General features: G+C 48.2%; 1 protein-coding gene across 5 annotated transcripts in view; it reads left to right on the top strand.

Moving 5' to 3' along the window:
- Nucleotides 1–21082, top strand: part of TMEM132B (transmembrane protein 132B) — a 409478-nt gene that overhangs the window by 314308 nt on the left and 74088 nt on the right. The window contains exon 1 of one of the 5 annotated variants that reach the window (XM_038574745.1): nt 13455–13475. The exons of the other annotated variants lie outside the window; for them this stretch is intronic. The gene's annotated coding sequence lies outside the window, so the exon portion shown is untranslated. Of the gene's footprint in view, nt 1–13454; nt 13476–21082 lie in introns of those variants that run through there. 5 annotated transcript variants of the gene reach the window in all.

Genomic DNA, 21082 nt, shown 5'->3' with positions numbered 1-21082 from the left:
GCACCCAGATGTTCTAGGGCAGTCCATGGGTGCTTCTATCATCCATACTCAAGTTGGATACCAGGGTTAAGATCTTTGCAAATGAAACCCTACACCCTACAATGAAGTCTGCAATTTCCATATCTGTGTCTTACTCTGGTCTATGCCCAGTGTCTCCACACCTGGCTCCTTGTCTTCAACTTGATTGTTAAAAGACGCACCCCACCCCCAACCCGCCCCACTGACCACGTTGGGCAGAACAGGCTCTCTGTCCCCCTCCCCCATCACTCTCTGTGCACATCACCACCTGGTTTCATCTTCATAGATGTTATCAGTGTTGGAGTTTCAGGGTTCCCCATCCATCTGCTCCCCACAGGTGGGGTTCATGAGGGTAGGGCTCTGGTCACTTGTGTCCACATCTGTGACTCCAGCATCTAGAACAGTGCCTGAGACAGTTAATAGATGCTGCGAATGAATGAACCCTGGCTTCAATCCAAGCTCTTGGGCTCACCTAGATCCTGAAAGTTAGCACCACGGGAGTTTACCCACACCTGCAATGATCTGCATTTTGGTTTTGGTGCAGCCACAGTCAGCAGGAAATATCCCCATTAAGGGGCAGGGATGGATGGATGTGGATTTTAAGACAGAATGAGACTATTCTGATTCTCCAGATTGACATAGATCTGGCCAAGTCCTTATAATTTTGTTCTATGCTTATTGTGTAGCACTTGATTCCCTGGCGATTCTGTAGCCTCCCGTTGCTACTGAGGATAGAATTCCACGGGAGAACGTGGTGCTGTCCTCTGATGGACAGGTGTCGGTTCTGGGAGGAGCTGGAAAGGAGGCTGGACTGAGGACAGGGGTCTAGACCCATGATTGGCTGAGTGGAGACAGCCTGCTGCCTCTGTAGAAAAGGTTTTATCAGAACACAGCCCTGACCATTTGATAGGGGTTGTTTATGGCTGCCCTAATGCTGTCATAGCACACTCAGCATTTGCAACAGTGTAGCAAAACAACTTTAGTTTTAGCATCTTGCCCTAAGTCCCCTTCTGAGAAAAGTGTGGGGCAGTACAGACAATTATTCTGTTGTTATTGGGCTCCAGGGGATGTCCTTCAGGGGATGTGCTGGTTGTCCTGTCTCCTGGGGTAACTTTTCCTGATGAGATGCTCAAATGCTCTTTGGCTGTGGTGACATCCTCTCATCATGCTGCCTGAAGACCTAACTTGTGGCTCCAGGCTGACTGGGATGTCCCTCACAGGGTCAGGGCTCATAGTGGGGACAGGACACAACCAAGGGGAGGAGGAGATAAGGAGATGTGAAACCCACACAGGAAGGAAGGGCCTGGGAGAGCAGGAAAAGCAGCCATTTGGAAGGTGGTCCTCGCTCACAGGAGGGCAGGGGCCAGCGCTTCCCTGGGGGGGAAGCGCTCCCGTGTCTTACTGACAGGCGCCTGGGCACCGGCTGTGGAGTCCAGTGGATGCCAGCCGTTTGCTGGCCTTGCCACACTGGGGTGTGGAGGTTTCTCCGCTGCCCCTCGCCCTTAGGTGCTGTCCCAACGCCTTGCTGCTCCGGGGAGGCTGGGTTTACGCGTGTTGTGCGCACAGCATGTCCCTATTAGTCGCTTCACGGTGCTCCCTGGCTGCCTGATCTTTACTTAGGGGTGGTTTCTCGCCTTTGGCTTTGGTTCTTCTTGGCAGGGAAGCGGCAGGGTTGGATGGTTGAGTGGTGCTGTGTATCACCACCTGTCTCTTGGATCACTGTGAAGACTGGCTCTGAAATGACCCCAAGGGACCAGAGCTGCTTAGTAAAGTTTGCCTTAGGACCGAAGTTGGTAGTTCGTCTTTTTGTAGGCAGCTGTTTCCCTGTTCTCCAAACCCACAACTGCCAAGGGGTGGCCTTAGGGGTGAAGTCCGCCCACCGTGCTTAGCAGAAGTGCCTTCTATATGCTTCTTCCTTTTCCCTCTTCCTGCGCACGTCCTCTCCCACTTCCCTCACCCCTTCTTCCCCTCCTCCCTTCTCACCTCCACCTCTTTTCTTCTTTCTCAGAGACAACTAACTCTGGACGAGTTCTGCATGATGTAAGGATGCTACATGACTTGTCCGCCAAACATACACAAATGGGCTTGTTATTGTATCAGTTTGTACCCAGAAGCAGAAACTGCTTTAGTGGTTAGAACATAGTGATGTAAGCGCAAGCACTCAGCTTCACAGGAATTAGAACAGATGAGAAGCCAGACACAGAACAGAAGAGAGCCAGGAACCCTGGCAAGAACGAGTCTACCTGGCCCAGACTGGAGGCAGGAGGAGGTGTTCCCGGGAACCAGGGCTGTGTCACCTCCAGAGCCAGAACCTAGCAGGGGATGGATCTGAAGGTGTACGGGCTCTGGGTGGTGCTGTCATCTTGCTGGTTTTATTGTACAATATGACTCTGATGTCCTGTATGTGTCCTGTTCATCAAAAGCGTGTGCATTGGGGACATAGCCACACTGAGTCCCGGGCCTGCCCAGGATGCTCCACTGCCTGGTTTCTTGTCTCTTTTCACCTTAAAGGTAAACTCAGAGAGGCCTCCCCTGGCCACTCAGGCCAAATTAGCTCTTTCCTCCTTATAATCTTGCTCACTTGCCTCTTATAGATCATATCACTGTCTGCAATTCATGCTTATTTATATGATTGTGCACATCTATTTCAGTCAGATTCCAATCATGAGAGAGAATTTGGACAGGGAAAGTTTAATATAAAGGATTATTAATCTTGATGGAGACTGGAATAATGAGGGATTGCTCAGTAAGAAGTGAAGAGAACTCTAAAGAGTGTCTGAGTGGCAGACATCAGGAGCATCCACTGCCCTAGGGCTGAGCTAGAGCGCCCAAGGAACAAGCCTCCCTACCCTGAGATCCAGCCATTGTTGGAGATGGGATGGTCACAGCTCACTGAACATGGAGAAGTTGCTCAGGTAACATGCTGGTAGAACTTGCTAGAATTCTGAAGACTGCTCTTTACAGAGAGGTATCTCATCAGAGACACCAAACCACTCAAGGTGGTTGCTGGGTAGAGCCTCTGGGTGCTGGGCGCAGCAGGAGCTGGACACGAGGGGAGCCAACTGTGCTGGAGAAGTCATGGTGCATGCACCACAGTAGCCCGCAGACAGAGTATGCCAGAATCAGAAGGCAAGCCCTTTCTCTTTGAAACATCTCTCCAGTGCCCTGACAAAATTCAACATTTTGACCTTTTGGCAAAGGAAAAATATTAAGGGTTCAGATCCATTTTCACAGAACAGGTAATGAGGGGTGAATTTGGAGCCGGGCAGCAATAGCTTGATAAGCAGAAACCAGATCACAAGCTCCTGGATGGGAGGGATTGCGTTTGCTCTGACCACCAGGGGCTTTCTCAGCACCCTGCATGGTGCCTAGTATATGGTATTTGCTCAACAAACGAAGGATGGTTATATTTACCATCAGAACCTAAGTCCACTGGATGGAGCTCTCATTTGCTGTGCTAATTTCCTTTTACCTCAGTAATAAATCACTACAAACTTAATGGTTTAAAGCAGCACAAAGTCATCATCCTGTAGTCTGGAGGCTGAAATGGGTCTCACTGGGCTAAAACCAATGTGTCAGCAGGACTGCGCCCTTCTGGAGGCTGGGAGAGAGGATCCATTTGTTGCCTTTTCCAGATATTGGAAACCATCTGCACATCCCTTGGCTCCTGGCTCCATGTCACTCAGACATCTGCTTCTGCCATTACATATCCTTTCTGACATTCTTGCCTCCCTTGGTTCCTTTAAAGACCCTTGCAATGACATTGGGGCCACTTGAGTATTAGCCAGGAAAATCTTCTCACTTCAAGAGTCTTCACTTTTCCTCTTGCCATGCAAAGTAACATATCCATAGATCCTGGGAATTGTGATGTGGACATCCATTACTTTCCTCCCATTCTCCTTGTGTGGGACCCCACTCTCCCCTTTCTGGTCTTCCTCAGGCTGTTTACCTAGAACTCTTCACCCCTCTTCCCATGATCTGTTCTTTTGTTGCCACCCTAGCTCTTGTCTGTGATGTTTTCTGGACCCTAGGGTCATCCCCCACCAACCCACCACCTCTGACATTCCAGGTTTCCGGGGACACTGCCCTCCTATCATCAGGAAAGTACTCGGCACTCTGTTCTTCCAGGGGATCCCACCCTGTGTGGGTAGAGCCACCACAGGCACAGCAATCACAAACCTCTTCATTTACACACACAGCCTTTCCTCCAGGAGGATATGGGCCACCCCAGGTCTGGGGCTAGGAAGGCTCCTGTGGTAGCTACACATCCTCATCCTCTAATCTTAGGGGCTGGAAAGAAGAGACCTGAGGGCAGAGCCCATCTGGCCTCTCATTTTCCATGTAGCCATAGAGAGCTCACTTAACTTCTCTTTGTTTCAGTTTCTCATGTGTGAATTTCCCAATAAGAATACTGGTTCTGTCTATCACCCAGCGGTGTCATATGGACTGAGATCCAACAGATACGAACATACTTACAATATCCAGGCAAATATAAAGGTCATATATGTAGTGGAAAACCACCCCATGTAGATTCAAGCAGATTCAACTGCTGTGTAGAATTAATGACTCTCTCTACCTTGTCAGTTTTGTTATCCTGTTGACTTACCAGGGTGATATACATACCAGGAAAATATCTTTTTTTTAAAAAAAGATTTTATTTATTTATTCATGAGAGACACAGAGAGAGGCAGAGACATAGGCAGAGGGAGAAGCGGGCTCCATGCAGGGAGCCCGATGTGGGACTCGATCCTGGGACTCCAGGATCACGCCCTGGGCTGAAGGCAGACACTCAACCGCTGAGCCACCCAGGCATCCCCATACTGGGAAAATTTCAATCCTTTTTACCTTTGAGGTAGTTGGTAGTGAAACATTTTGGTCAAGAGAACAGGCTTTTGGGTCAACCTGTTTAGACTGAAATTTGAACTGTAATGTTTACTAGCTTTGTTATTGTGGGCACATCACTTTACTTATCTGAAATTCAGTTTCCTCATATGTAAACCGTAGAAATAAGGTTTCCTGCCTCTAAGGGTTTTGTGAGGACTTGGGATACTGCAGGAAGGCTTGGCACAATATCAGCACTCAATCACATTTAGTCATCATTATTTTTGTCATGGCCGTCATACTCTGGCCACATACGGGCACATCTGCTAGACTTTGGGTGAAGGCAAAGCAGACATTCAGTCTCAGGGTAAGTGGTGGGTTCTCCTCCTGGAGGAAAGAAAGAATTTGATTTACTGAGTCAAGATAGCCATGGTGCAGAGGTGGGGAGATAAAGACCTGGCCTTTGGAGATGCAGCTGTGACCTACAGGAGAGGAGGGAAAACTGTTGGGTGGGCAGTCAGCTGTCACTGCTGCCCATGGGGTACCTCATTCAGTCTCACTGCTGCTTTTGAGGGGGCATTGTTACCCAGGGAGGCAACTTATGGTTTAGAACTTTGCTACCACAGTTGTGTGACCCTGGGTAGCAAACCAATATGTACCATGAAGTTAATATGTAGCTTTGGGGGAATGCCTGATAGGACTGGGGAGAGACCCCAGGCATGAAAGCTAGGACAGAGGCTGATGCAATGGACCAGGCAGGAAGGCTTGCAAAGGAACAGTGGCAGTGGTGAGGTATGCATCCATCTATCTTTCCATCCATCCATCCACCTATCCATCCATCCATCCACCTATCCATCTATTTGTCCATCCATCCATCCATCCATCCATCCATCCATTCATCTGTCACTCATCCATCCATCCATCCATCCATCATCCATCCATCCATCCATCCATCCATCCATCCATCCATCCATCTGTCCTATCCATCCATTCATTCATCCAGCTATTCATCTTTCCATCCATTCATCTGTCTGTCCACTTACCCATCTGTCTGACCATCTATCCATCCATCCATCCATCCATCCATCCATCCATCCATCCATCCACTCATATATCCATTCATCCATCTGCTTGTCCATCTGTTTGTTCATCTATCCACCTGTCCTTTCATACATCCATTAGTTCATCTATCTTTTCCTTCCTTCCTGCTTCCCTCTTTTCCTTCCTTCCTTCTTTCCTTCCATCCTTCCAGTCAATTGCTATACACAGACATTTATTTAGTATACACTGTGTGCTGAATTCATTATTTTCTTTTTTGGTACATGGAAAGGGAAAATATGGAATTGATAGAAATTTTGGAGTTGGAAACCATTTGTTTCTGATATTTCCATTTCTAGCAGAATAGCACAGATGGTCAAAACCTTCAAAATCCCATCTTAAAAAGGGCAGTCTAAAAAGAGGAGTGTCATAACCCAGGATAATAATGCTGTTTTTTGCATTACCTTGAAAATCTAAAGCTGTCCCCTCCATGCCTGGGAAATGCTAACTTGGTGCCTATTTCTTTTTCTCTATGAAAGCACAAGTTTTCTGTCTTTTCCCTTCCACTGTGTCCCTTCACTCCCCTTCACTTCTCTTCAGTTTTCCATCCAATTACTGAGCTTTGAGCTTAGAGACTTATTTCCAGGAGTGGCATGGAGTGCAGGGCTGGAGTCCACTATACAATTACAGTTCTTAAAACTAAAAAGCCCAGCTCTGCACATGCAGATAAAAAACACATTATCTTTGAACAGGTTGGAATAAAAAAATGAACACATTTGGTGAGTTTCTAGGCAACTGGGTACACAGGCTCTGCATAGAAAAAAAGAGATAATCAGATTTGTCTTTAGCTGTATCAGCCTGAGACTTTACAAGACCTAGACATGTACTTATTTACTTCCAACAATACCCATGTGCCTACTAAGTGTTCTAGCAGATGGTGATGGGCCGGCACAGAGCCCTGGCTCTCGTGGTGTCACATTCCAGTAAAGTCCATTTCATTCCTTCAGGTGCTAAGAACTCATGGTAGCAGAACAGCCGGGAGGGGGTGGGCAGTGTCAGAGTCATCCAAAAGATATCCTTCTAAGGGTCCTGTGTCTGTTCTGAGACCTAACTGAGGAGGACAAGCCAGCTATGGAGGAAGAGCATCCCAGCAGAGGGAGCAGTGTGTGTCTTCAAGCAGAATTAGGCTTGGTGTGTTTGAGGACCTCAGAGAAGGCCGATGGCTAGAGTGGACAGAGCAAGGGGAGGGGGTGGGAAAGAGCAGGGCATGTGGAGGAAGGCAGCAGCTTCTGTAGGCCTTGGTGGTAACAGCTAATGTTGCACGGGCCACCCAGCACCCAGGCACTGTTCTCGGCATGTGTATCCCTCTCCTGTAGCTGCTATGACAAATTACCACAACCGTTGTGACTTAAAACAGCACAAATTTATCTCATAATTCTGGATGTCAGAAGTCTTAGTTGAGTCTACGGGGCAAAAATCAAAATGTCAGCAGAACCATGTTCCTTCTGGCAGCACTGGGGAAAATCTGATCCTTCCCCATTTCTAGCTTCTGGAGACTGCCACATTCATTGTCTTGTGTCCCCACATCGCTCTGACATCTACTTCTATTACCATGTCCCGATTCTTGGACTCTGACTCTCCTGCCTTCCTCTTTCACTTACAAGGACACTGTGGTGACACTGGGCTGCCAGGATAACATCCTCATCTCAGGATCCTTCACTAAATCACATCTGAAAACCCTCTTCTATGTAAAGCTCCATATTTCCAGGCTCTGGGTCAGAGCAGAGTCATATTTGGAGTTATGTATCTATATCTCCACCCCACCCCACGAGACCGTGAGGTCCTGGAGGGTAGAGACCAGCACGGTTGTTCATCAGCTTTGTCAGGCAGCACACAGCCCACCATCTGATGGTGAATAGTGCCTGGTAGGCATTTGTCCAAGGGCACACTCTATAGTCCGAGCTTTGTGGTATTTCACTGTTGTTTTTGCAACATAAATCAGACCATGTTGCCTCTTCCTACTCATCCCACTTAAAACCATCCAGTGGCTTCCCATTATACACAAAATAAAATCTAGTAGGCTTCCTAACCTGGGGTCTGCAGAAGGTATCTGTTGTTAGAATTCAGGGGTCCATGAAATTGGATGGGAAAGATAAGATAAACACATACCCCCATGTACATATGCACACATACATATATACACGTGTATGCATACACACATAAGTGTGTGCACATACACACATATAGACACAAATACACACGACACTCAAGTGCTGGTCTCTGCCCTCCAGAAACCCTCCCACAGCTCATGGAGTAGGGCAGGGGTATGCACAGACAAGCTCGGTACAGTGTGCTGAGTGCAGGGATGGGCACCCTTTCGCTGTCTCCTCTGCAGCCTCCCTCCCCACTCCCCATCTCTAGCCCCATCAGCCCTCTCTTAGGTGGCTGGTTCAGCTCCTGTGTCCACCCTTGACACCCTGCACTCTACTCTCCATGTGCACACAGAGTGCTCTGCTTAAACACACTTGAGATCCTGCAGCCTCCCGGCCCAAAGCCCTGGGATGGCTGCCCAGTCCTCCCTTCTCACCGATGTATCCAAAGCTCAGCACATCTGACTCCTGGCCCCCTCAGACCTCACTTTCCCACTCCAAACCCTTTTCTACCCTAAGACCTCCACCTCCACCTGGAATCCTCTTCCTGCAGCTCTTCACTTGTTCATTCAAATGTCACCTCAGGTATGGGGAAATTCTCTCTGAGGAGATGATGGTGGCTTTTTTTTTTTTTTTTGGTCCTCTATAAATAGACCTCATCTCATTCTACACATTTGGGGAGTAGAGTCAGGGAGAGTGGGGGCACCTCTGAAGGTAGGAAGATGAGGGCAGAGAGAGTTTTCCCAGCCTGGAATGAGGATCTGTGGTCTCCAGAGTGGAGGACACCCACTTTCTACTCCCTGCTGTTCCCATGGGGCCATGAGAAAAGGAAGAGGCTGTGAAGAAGAGGCTGCTTGTTATCCCTAGAGAGGTGGGGCCCCAGGCACAGGTTTTCCAGGCTTTGAAATGACTTCCCAGTCTCTGTGTCTATTTTGGATTTGGACCAGGAGAGTATTAGCAGACTCTGGAGCTATATGTTCAAATCCTGGCTCTGATACTTAGCAGCCACAAGACATTGGCTGAGTGGGTTATCTGTTCTGAGACTCAGTTCCCCAATGTGCGAAATCAGCCCAGGATTGTGGTGAAGTCACATATGGGAATTGTCCAGAATAGAACCCAGCATGATCGCCTGTCAAAAATAGGAGTTTGGAACAATGGCGTACGTACAAGAGAACATAAGGGATTTCTGGCATAGTGGTGTTTTGAGGTCATTGGATTGGAGGAGGCCCAGGTGTGGTGTGTATAGATGAGAAGTTACCACAGTGTGGGCTCCAGAGCAGAGAGGGACCACTGCAGGTGCTCCTGACTCTAGCTTGGAGCTGGGGGAATTTCTAGAGCTTCCCAATTTTATGAAGCCTATTTTCCTGTGCCTTTCTCTTCCTTCATACTGGAGGAAGCTGGTTCTTGCTCCCATGGGGGAGAGGGCTTGGGTTGCCTCTCTCCCCAGGGCAAAGCCATGTGAAATTTTTCTTATTTGATCTGTTGGCACACAGCTACCAATCTGCTCACTCAGGCTGCTGGAGCCAATGGCTGTGATTCACTCTGCTTGCCATGTTGAAACTTCAAGCACCCAGGAGGCTACTTTATATTCTTGGGATGATTGTGCCTGATGGCACCCCCAAAACTGGGCACTTAAATCTCATTAAGCCCCTGCTTCCTCTCATGGAGCATCTCTCTTCCTCCCCGGCTGTCAATATTTGTCCTTTGCCCATCTGCCCTGCATGTGGTTGGGCTTTGGAGAGGTAGCCTTTGTCCTCAGAGCCCCCAGCCCCGAGGCAGCTCTGAGCCAGGAATGTTCTGACCCTCTGGAAGGTCCAGCAGGCATCTGCCATCCCTTGGGGTTTGCCATAGCTTTGGGAGGTTTTAGGTGGGAGGGCAGTTCAGGAAGTTTTAAAGGCTTGTGAATGAGTCTTCTCTTGTCGTTTGTCTTTTGTTTTGTTTAAAACTTAAAAATAAAATCTAACAGTGCTTGAATACATCCTCCTAGTACATTTCAGGCAAGGCTTACATGTTTGCAGACTAGCCCACAATCCTAGCCCCTTCCCCAAGTTAACCACAGTTTATCATTTTATGTTTCTCATCCGGAACTATGTATCTTCATCCAGACACATATCTGTTGACTGCAGAAAATACGAGTATTGTCGTGTGTGTGTGTGTGTGTGTGTGTGTGTGTCTGTGTCTGTGTTTTAAAACAAAGGGTGTTGTGCTGTGTATCACATTCTTCACAGTCAACAATATGTCTTGGAGGCTGTTTCATGCCCATGTGAACAGAGCTAACTCATCCATTTTTAAAAAACTGCTCTGTAGTATTCTATGGTGGGCTATTCCATAGTTTATTTCCCTACTGATGAATATTTACATGGTTCCCATTTCTTTTTTTCCCCCTTTTTTTATTACTACGATGTATCCTGTAAAACGCCATCTGGTTTGGGGGTGGAAAGTGGGTTTATATCCTGTGCCAAATGGTAGCACGCCGGCGCACTGCTGTGTTGAGGCAGGAGTGCGGGCGGTGATCTGTCAATAGTTTGTCTTTGGTGCTCTATTCCTTTCCTGGGGCCACCATCGTGAATTATCACCAACTGGATGGCCGAAAACAACAGGACTTCTCTTAGTTCTGGAGGCCAGAGCTCCAAAAGCAAGATGTCCGCAGGGCCACACTCCCTCTGAAGACTCAAGGGTTCTGGGTCCTTCCTTGCCCATCCTGGCTTGTGCTGACTCCAGACATTCCTCAGCTTGTGGTCACGTCACTCCAGTCTCCACTTCTGCCACCAGAGGGCTGGCTGTGTGTGTTCGTCTCCGTTTGTCCTCTTCTTAGGAGGACCCCAGTCATTGGGCTCAGGGCCCACCTTCATCCTCCTAGGATGACCTCATCTTAACGAATTACATCAGCAAAGACCCTCTTTCCAAATAAGGTCCCACCCTGAGATTCCAGTGGGCATGAATTGTTGGGGGGTAGGGAGGGCATTAACCCACTACAGGCACAGGAAGGGCGAGTAGCTACATATATACTATAGACTTGCCAGCTTAGATCTGGATGGTGTTCAGGAGCAGCCCAGTCCCATACTGTGCATGTCGCCGGCAAGAAGGATGTCCTGGATGGTGACTTACAGGGCTAGGATGTCTTCAACCATACACTGAGATGTGCACATTCTCATTCAATCATGCTGGCTAGACTCCCTTTACCAGGACAGGGACGGGATTGCAGGGCCTCAGAAAAGCATTTTTATTGATTCCTGGCTTTATAAGGCCACCCAGAAGGCCCAAATACCTCCCCTTCCACCAAAACAAATTTGTTAGTATACTTACCTGTTGGAGACAGCACGCAACCCTTGGCAGTAGGCTTCTGGAATAAACCCAATGCAATGCTGTCTTTTAGGTTCTCTCCTACAAGAAAGAGCCAAGATGTTCTGCAAATAGCTGTTAGCTTGGCTATATACACATGGTTTCACCTGATTGATCCAACCCGGTCACAGCTGAAAGGAGCAATTTGAAATTGTCAAGGAGAATGTGTGTCCAGTGGGAACACTTTACAAATGACCAGAAATAACCATCTTTGTCGGATGAGATTAAAGCCATGCACTTTGTAAAGTGCTGCTGTATGCACACTTATAATGTGCCAGACACCGCTTGCCTGCCCACGGCTCACATTATTGCAGTGCGTGATGCCAGTGAGTGTATTCAGTAAACCTATCACCGTGGTGACCCCATTGTTGGATTTAGATGTTATGTCATTTCCTAACTTACATTTAAAAAATAACAATATGAAAAGGATTGCTTTTGGAGAGTGAACTGGAGTCAGCTAAGTGGAAAAGGAGAAGGAAAAAAAAAACCATTAAGCTGTTTGGTTCAGTTGACCTGCATCTTTTTGGCAAACCTTTGCTGATAGATAATTTCTGAAGGTGAACAGGAAAAATAGACCCAGGAAGCAAGTCTGGGATAGAAACTGATGGCTGTCAGGCAGAAGAACAAAGGATTCTGGGTGCTTTTGGTGCCACAGGAATGTGACAGGACACATTTTAAGGCTCTGTCAATACCATTAATATTTATGACCTATCTCAGGAAAACATCCACCAAACGGCACATCCATCAATGACTTCTGCTCAGGAATTGTTCTATTTTGCTGGGTGATGAGCCCCAAATGACAAAATCAAGAGCAATTATGTGAAGGGTTTTATTTGGTTCGGTTTTACACACACTCTTAAAGGTGGTAAAATCATCAGGAGGCTGTACTCTGAGAAAATAATTATCTTCTTTGGAAAGAAAAAATCTTTACTGTTGACGAATGAACTGGGTTATTTATCAACACATGGCATGATGAATATGCAAGTTGTCTGTGAGCGCTTAGCCTTCCAGGTGCTTCCTCCAAAACTGAGATCCCTATTTGGAAATGACACCCCAGAAGCTTACAGGGCAAGGACTTGGCCCACCTCTTTGCGGGTCAGTAGCAGGAGACCTTGCTCTCCACAGCTGGGAAACAGGTGTGCTTGTAGAAAGGCAGCATCAGTTCAGACCGAACCCAAATAAGCTTTGGGATATTTGGCACAGTCACCTTCATGAACATTGGTCATCCCACCTGCAAAAGGACAATGTAATTCCTACTAGCCTCATCAAGGCTTTGGGTGGATGAACAGTGAAGCAACGGCACATGCCCAGTGTCTGCCCATAGCACGCGCCAGATAAAGGTAACAGCTCCATCTCGTTGGCATGCCAGCGGGCTTCAAGGGGAGACACTTCAGAGTAGTGCTGAGATTGAGAATACTTCCTAGGAGCGCGGCATGGTCACTGACCAATTGGATTAGCCGCAGACTGTAAATAATGGTTGTGCCCCTGCCCTCGCTGAGCACCCAGCTGTGCCCCCGCGCCGCAGGGGAGAACTGGCAGGTCATGTGCCCCCCCCCTTTTTTTGCATAGCTTAGTGCAGAGCCCAGCACACCTTTTCGTAGGTGGCCTTGATTTTGCAAACTGCGAGAAGGCGAGAAGGCGAGAAGGCGATTCTTCTGGCTCCAGCAGCTCCTTCCCGAGCAGAGGGCACCACGGGCCACGGTGCCCGGGGCGCCCACTAGATGGCGCGCGCAGACCAGCTTGTGGCCGCACCTGCCCCGCGCTCCCCGCCCCCCCCCCCCAGGTCTCTGCACACCTGCCCCCTGCCCCCCCGCCCCCCGACGTCCTGCCTGCGCGAGCCCTTGGTTCCCGGAGAAGCCGCGGTTCCCCCAGGGTGAGGGACGACGGCGTCCTCGGGCAGCCCCGCCCCCGCCCGGCGGCACCTGCCCCAGCCCCCGGCCAGCAGCACCGTGGGCCCTGCCGCGGGTGGGCGCCCGTGGGCGGCTCCCTTCTGGAAAGGCCTGGTCGTCTTCAGGTGAAAGGAGCCCGCTCATCACAGACCTTCTGCGCGAGCTCGGGGAAGATGAGAGATCCGGGCCCGCGGCGGCCCTGGGTGAGGTCGTGCAGGTCCGTGGCTCCCCCGGAGGTGCGCGAAGGTGCGCGGAGAGGGGCGGCGAGGGAGCCTCCGGCCACCGCCCCGGGGGCTTCCGCGCTGGCTTCTCCTTCTCACTTCTGTTCAACGGAAGGCAGGCTAGTGTGAGATTTCTGAGCTTCAAAAACCAGGTAGTGCAAGAGCTGCGGATCATCCAGACCCCTTGCTGTGACCAGGGTGAGGGTTTCTGGGGAAGCAAGGGCTGACCGAGCCGAGCCCCTCTGTCTCTGCTATTATCCTGACTGCAGCCCCCACCCGCCCCAGCCCCTCCTTGCCTTGCTCTCCCACAGCCAGGCTTAACGTCCGTGTAGCGCGGTGGTTTGGTTGTCTTGCCATTTGCAGCTTCTATTTCTTTATTCACTCATTAAATACTGTCTTCAGGTTTATCGGGGTATAATTGACGAATAGAAATTGTGTACAAGGCAGGTAACGTCCGCTCATGTAGTTGCCATTTCATAGGCAGGTAATAACCCTTCAGACCTGCTCTCAGCCGCCTTCGGGGAGACGCCGCAGCACTGCCCACTGTGCTCCCACGCTGTCCCTTGGATCCCGGAGCTTACCCATCCCACCCAGAACTGACACCTTGTGCCGTGACCCCCACCTCCCATCTCCCGCAGCCTCTAACCCCTGGCACCCACCTCTGCACTCCCTGCCTCTCCGCAGTCGGCGAACTTGGATTCCGCGCGGAAATGAGCTCGGGCGGTATTTGTCTTTCTGTGTCTGGCTTATGTCACTTAGCATCGTGTCCTCCGGACTCACCTGTGTGGTCACAGTGGCAGGATTTCCTTCTTTCTCAAGGATGTATACTATATACACATATATATATATTCTTACATGTCATATCTCATTTATCCACTCACCCGTGGACCATTTAGGCGGCTTCCCTACCTCAGCTGCTGTAAATAACGCCGCTGGGAACACGAGTGTGCAGACGCCGCTCTGAGGGGCCAGAGCCCCTGAGCTATCCCATATGGCGCCATTGGTTACTTGTGGTTATTTAAGGTAAATTGATTTAACATTGAATACCATTAAAATTCAGTTCTCCAGTCGCACTAGCCACATTTCAAGGGCCCGGTAGCCGTGTGTGGCCAGTGGTGACTTTACTAGCACAGATGTAGAATGTTCTATCACTGAAGACAATGCTGGTATCGACTCCCTTCATTGATAGATGAGTGAATAGCACCCTTGCACTTCTCCCCACTTTCCTCTGCTTGGATATTTATCAGTTTTACATATATTTTTATGCTTTTGAATTATACCACATTTGTGTTCCGTTACAGAATCTGGTGCCTCACTTTGATACTAATCCATGCTTCACATCCTTCATTAAGCACCCCGCGTACCTCATCCGTCCCCACCACGGTTCCAGAAAGGCCTAGTCTGATCTTTGATCACGGAAGGCCCCTTGTTGTTGAGAGCTTTTCAATTTTTTATTTCTTTAGTCTCAGGGGAGAGACTAATGAGGTCCCCAGGGGAAGAAACGAGATGAAGCAAGTGGTCAGCCGCTGTGTGGGACTGGAAGTGGGAACTGTGTGGTGAACTGCGGAATGCACTCAGATCTCAGGAACAGGCGGCCGGTCCCTCTTTCCACACGCCTGACGGAGGGCCCTCGAGCCAGGCTCCAGGGTGGGAGCGGGATGGATGAGGGGGGACTCAGTTCTTGGCATCAGTGACGGCAGCAGGGGCGTTCCACCCAGGAGCAGAATGCTGCTTTTTGGGGAATGTTTCTTTGATGGAAGAGGAAGTGTTCTGTCCCACAATTAAAGACCAAGCAAAGCCACTGACATCCCTGGGTGGAGTCGTTGTGCCTTCATTTCCTTATTGAGACCCAGCTGGAGAAGCTGTTGGCTCTTTCCTGAGACAAAGAGCTGGGCTTTTAGAGAAGACCCAGGGAAGGGGCACTCTGGGCCTCTGGGGGATCTGCTACCTCTCCCTGTCTTTTCACCTTGAACTCCATCCAGCCCTCCCAGTACAGAGAGCACTGGATGAATGTAGAAAATGCAGTATATACACACAGTGGAATAGTATTCCACTTTTAAAAAGGAAGAAATCCTGCCATTTGTAACAGCTTGGGTGAACCTGGATGACATGATGTTCAATGAGATAAGCCAGATACAGAAGGACAAATACCGCATGATTCCACTTGTATGAGGAGTCTGACCTGGTCACCATCATCGAAGCAGAGAGCAGGGTAGTGGTTGCCAAGGTGGCGGAGGAGAGAATGGGGAGATGCAAAACAAGATGAGTAAGTGCTAGAGATGCGCTACACATCATGCCTGTCGTTAACAACGTGGTATTGTACACTGAAGAACTTGTTCAGGGGTTAGATCTCAAACCAAGCACTCTAACTATGAGAAAAAGAAAAAAACAAACCCCAGGAGGAAGCTTTTGGAAGTGATAGATATGTTTATTTACCTTGATTGTGATGATGGCTTCATGGGTGCATGCATACTTCAAACTGTCAAATTGTCTACATTAAATATGGACAATTTTTGGTCTATCATTTACACTTCAATAAAGCCATTAAAAAAACACAAAACAAAACATACAAAAACACACCTGGAACCAATGAAATAATGTGTCATTTTTTGATAAACCTACCTTTCCAAATGAACAAAATTAACAAATAGACTCATAAATCAGGAGAAGGTAGTAAGGAAATTCAACCAGAAGTCACGAACCAAGGAGAAATTAGCATCATGGGGCTGACTACAGCTGGCGAAAAGCCCTGATGGGGATCAGAAACCAGGGTTGCAGATTAGCTGGATGACGCCACAGCTGTGGGACACTGTGCAAGCAGCTAACCTGGTCTCTGTTCTTACCTGTAAAAGAGACAATACACTGACTTTGCAGGTCTTGTAAGATCACGCAGAGAGATTTAAAAAAAAATTGGGGGGGGGGGCAGCCCTGGTGGTGCCGCCTGCAGCCGAGGGTGTGATCCTGGAGACCCGGGATCGAGTCCCGTGTCCGGCTCCCTGCATGGAGCCTGCTTCTCCCTCTGCTTGTGTCTCTGCCTCTCTCTCTCTCTCTCTCTCTCTCTCTCTGTGTGTCTCTCATGAATAAATAAATAAAATCTTTAAAAATAATAATAAAATAAAATAATAAATAAATAAAAATTTTAAAGATGTATTTATTCATTTTAGAGAGAGAATGAGTGTGTGCGTGTAGGAACAGGTTTGGGGAGGGAGGGGCAGAGGGAGAGAGAATCCCAAGCAGACTTCCCACTGAACTAGATGCGGGGATGTGGGGCTCCATCCTAAGACCCTGAGATCAGGACTTGAGTTGAAACCAAGAGTCAGATGCGCCACCAACTGAGCCAACAAGGTGCCCCAAGAGATTTTAAAATTTAAGCAAATGCTTTGAAATTTCAAAAGGGCATTCTAGAAACACCAGGTATTGTAGTGTTAAATAAGCATTTGGACTTAAATAAAATGATGGTGCCTCTGTCTATTAGCATTTTGTGCTTTCAGCCTCTCAGAGGCGAGTGTGGACAGCCCCATGCATTCGGGCGCAGTTGCCAGACATCCCCTCTTACACACCGGGGATGTCTGGATTCCTGGGGGCATCTGAGCAAGCCTGACCCACTGGCCCCTGGCCTGCCCATCTAATAGCCACCTGACCCCCTTTCCCTCTGTCTCCCTGGACTTCCTGCATATGTCAGGGCTCCTTAGACAGGAACTTTCCAAATGAGAGTGCACCGCCCCCCTTAGGGCTCTGCACCCCTTCCCTATCAAGACACACTGTGTGGGAAGGAAGTACCTGTTCATTTTTCCATTCAGATATTGAGTGAAAGTCAGTTACACCCCAGGCAGGGTGTTCAGTGATGCAAGTGCTGGACGTGCTTTCTGCCCTCAGAAGCAGACAGTCTAGCGGGATGGAGGTAGGGAGGAACAGACCATGCAAATGTGAAGGAGGGGAGATTTAAATAAAACCTATGAGTGCAGTGCACAACGTGATGGGTGCTGTGATAGACGATGGTGGGGGGCAGGCTTGTGGGAAGTGTTCAGCCATGACCTCCGGGGAGGGGATTTACGACCTATTCCATAAACATGTTGACCATTTTATATCAAAACCCAGGCATCGTGCACATCTCTGTATAAAAATGATATTTACCCTTACCGTGTGTGATGTGCTGTGACATTTGTCTATTTTGTTCTATTTTATTATATTGTATTAGGATGGGTTGGGTTATGCTGCTTTAGAAATCATCTCTGATCTCTCGGAGACCTAAAATAACAAAGGTTTATTTTTTGCTTGTGCTAGACAATTCATAGATTGTTTGGAACAGGGGTTGGACTTGACACAGATCAAGTCCAGCCCATGGCCTGTCTCTGCACAGCCCAGAAGCTAAGAATACTTTATATTTTAAAAGTTAAAGAAAAACAAGGAGGAATATGTGACAGAAAACTTATGTGGTCTGCAAAGCCTTTCCCGAAGATGTTTTCTGACCTGTGGTCTCTTGGCTTGGCATAATCCTTATTCTGGGAACTCTTTTTGGGACTCAGCCAGTATGTCGGCTCTGGCCAGTTACTGCAGCAGAAAGAGAAATAACTGGAGAGTCTTGTCCTGGCTTTTAACTGCTCTGGCTCAATGATGTCACACATCACTTGCTGTCTCAACTCTGGTCCTGGCTGTGGCAGGGCTCCATCCAACCCCCAGGGTGCCAGAAAGTGCCCTCTTGTCAGGGGTCAGGTAAGGGCACCCGTCTGGAAATACTTGCCTGTTGACGACTCATACTAATGACCATGAAGATGACCACAGCTCTATTTTGTTATTTTAAGAAACACTTGTTGACCACCATTCTGTTCTCTGATTCTGTGAGTTCAACTGTTTTAGATTCCACATATACATGAGATCATGCAGTATTTGTCTTTCTGCGTCTGGCTTATTTCATATAGTGTAATGTCCTCTAGGTTCACCTGTGTTGTCGCAAATGGCAAGATTTCTTTCCTTTTAAAGGCTGAATATTCCATTGTGTGTGTATATTATACATATATAATTTATAAATGTTTTTATAAATGTAGTATGTATAATATATATATAATATATACACACATAAAATGTGATATATATAAAGTGTATATATATATATATGTATCCATTCATCCACAGATGGATATTTAGATTGTTTCCATATGTTGACTATAGTGAATAATGAGAGATGAATGAGTTCTGGAGGTCTGATGTTCAGCATGGTGACCGCAGTTAACAATTACAGTTAATTATATTGTACACTTGAAATTTGCTAACAGGGTAGATCTTAAGTGTTCTCCCCCCCCCCCCACACACACACACTGTGTCACACTGTGTACTTCTCTAAAAATATCACGTGTGCACCTTATGTACACACTTTTTTTTATTCGCCAGTTATACCACAATAAAACAAAACAGTGCTTTTTGGGGTCCACTCAGTTGATTTCCTGACCCATGAATGTGACTTACAGTTTGATAAACATGCTCCATGAGAAAGGGTCCCTTACTCTAAGGGATGGAGGATGAGGAGACAGTTTCAGTGATGGGAAACGCACATTAGAAACGCACATGAGAGCCTGGAGACAGGGACTCGGAGTGTTGCAGGAAGTCGTCAGAGGACAGTGGGGTCAGGGGCCCCAAGTATGGCACAGAGTGTGGTACAAGATGAAGCCAGAGAGGCCACAGCCTCGCAGGATTATAGAGTTCGGATTTTCTGTGAACTGTAGGAAGTCACTGGAGAGTTTCAGCAGGGGATCTGATCTGATTTATGTTTCAGAAATAACCAAGAAGGGTGCCTGGGTGGCTCAATCAGTGAATGTCTGCATTTGGCTCAGGTCATGATCTTGGGGTCCTGGGATTGAGTCCTGCATCAGGCTCCCTGCTCAGTGAGGAGTCTGCTTCTCCCTTTCCCTCTGCTGCTCCCTCTGCTTATGCTCTCTCTCTGTCAAATAAATAAATAAAATCTTAAGAAAGGAAGAAAGAAGGAACCAGGAAGTCTGGCTGCTTGCTGTGTGGCAAATGGACTGAGGATTGCAAGATTGGGAGTTTTTGCAAAGGTCCTGGCGGAATGTGCCAGGAGTTCACCCCAGGAAGGAGGCTGTGACAGTACTAGGTGGAAATGCAGGGGTGCCTTGTGACGGGGACCCGCCAGCCACTTCCTTGTCCCACCCTGAGAGAAGAGAACTTGGGAGTTCCAATTTAATTACGAATTTGGAAGAAAGTATGTATAATCCACTATAATTATTGCCACTAGAACCCCCACCCCTTTTATTATGATAGTCACAGAGAGAGAGAGAGAGAGAGAGAGAGAGAGAGAGAGAGGCAGAGACATAGGCAGAGGGAGAAGCAGGCTCCATGCACCGGGAGCCCGACGTGGGATTCGATCCCGGGTCTCCAGGATCGCGCCCTGGGCCAAAGGCAGGCGCTAAACCGCTGCGCCACCCAGGGATCCCCCAGAAACCCCCCCTTTAAAATCACCTTCAGGCAACAGGAGATGGTTAGCTCCAAGGAAGTTTCTAAGAACAAATTATTGAGTGTCTTCTCTATTTGCCAATGTCACTGCGTCAGACGTTATCAGCACTTGTGAAGTATTGTTTATCATCGTGGAGCTAAATTATGCTTGTTGAGATAACAAGCAGTGCGTTGGAACAGCTGCCAAGCGTTTATCAGGTTAATCTCCCGAATTTCATGAAGACGAAGACTCTCGCTGAGCCTGCCTCCCCGGCTCCATGGGTCCCACCCCACTCTGAGGTCTGGGGAAGCATCTCCCTCTCAGACCTTGTTGCAGAGACGAGGGCCTTGTAGGGAGGATGCTCATCCACAGCAGAGACATTGAGGGCAGGAGCTACTTGTCCTCGTTCTGCTGGGTTGAGGTGGGAAGGTGGGAAACCTGCCAGTAGTCCCATCCTTGACACTGAATTTCAGCAGTCTCTTTTCAAAGGGATACAGCACAAAACTTCTTATCATCTCTCATGCCCATGGGAAGCAGATATGGTGGAAGGTCTTGAGCACTGGCCGGGGAGACAAATCTTATTTCCTAGCTCATTCATATTTTGCTGTGTGATGTTAGGCATATCACCTTGCTCCTCTGTTCTCATTTCCTTTTTTTTTTTTTGAAAATTCAGATTCTGCAAAAATTAACTGACATAACTATTTGGCAGCCCTTTTCAGGTCAGTGGTTCACTGATCTAGATTAGTGACACCCAGCCTAGGGAAAGAAAATGAGCACCACGAACAGAGTCATAGGTACGAAGGGAAGTTCTGCATACAGATACCCTTGGGCCTTCAGGAACATTGAACAGACCCTGTGCCGGTTGTCGGTTTATTATGACTCTGTCCTTCTCTCCCTGCTCTGTGATCTTGGGGTTGGACCCTGCAAACCTCTCTCCTCTGTCAGCTGGTGAGATGAGGGGTTTCCCGGGAGACGCTGCTGGAGGGACAGGGCAAGGCACCTTGCTTCTCAGTGAATGAAAGAATCATTTCCTTTAAGCTCATTAGGATACTTCATGTACCTAAAAAGTAATAACACCATGTTTTTGGGAAGTCTTGAGAATTTGCACTGGAGGTTCTGTGTCTAGCTTGCAAATCTCGAGGGGGCTAGTATAAAATG

The sequence above is a fragment of the Canis lupus genome, chromosome 26 (assembly GCF_011100685.1).
Source record: "Canis lupus familiaris isolate Mischka breed German Shepherd chromosome 26, alternate assembly UU_Cfam_GSD_1.0, whole genome shotgun sequence".
In the NCBI taxonomy this organism is placed as follows: Eukaryota; Metazoa; Chordata; class Mammalia; order Carnivora; family Canidae; genus Canis; species Canis lupus.
Note: the sequence above shows the minus strand (reverse complement) of the source record. Positions and strands in the feature narration are given on the sequence as shown.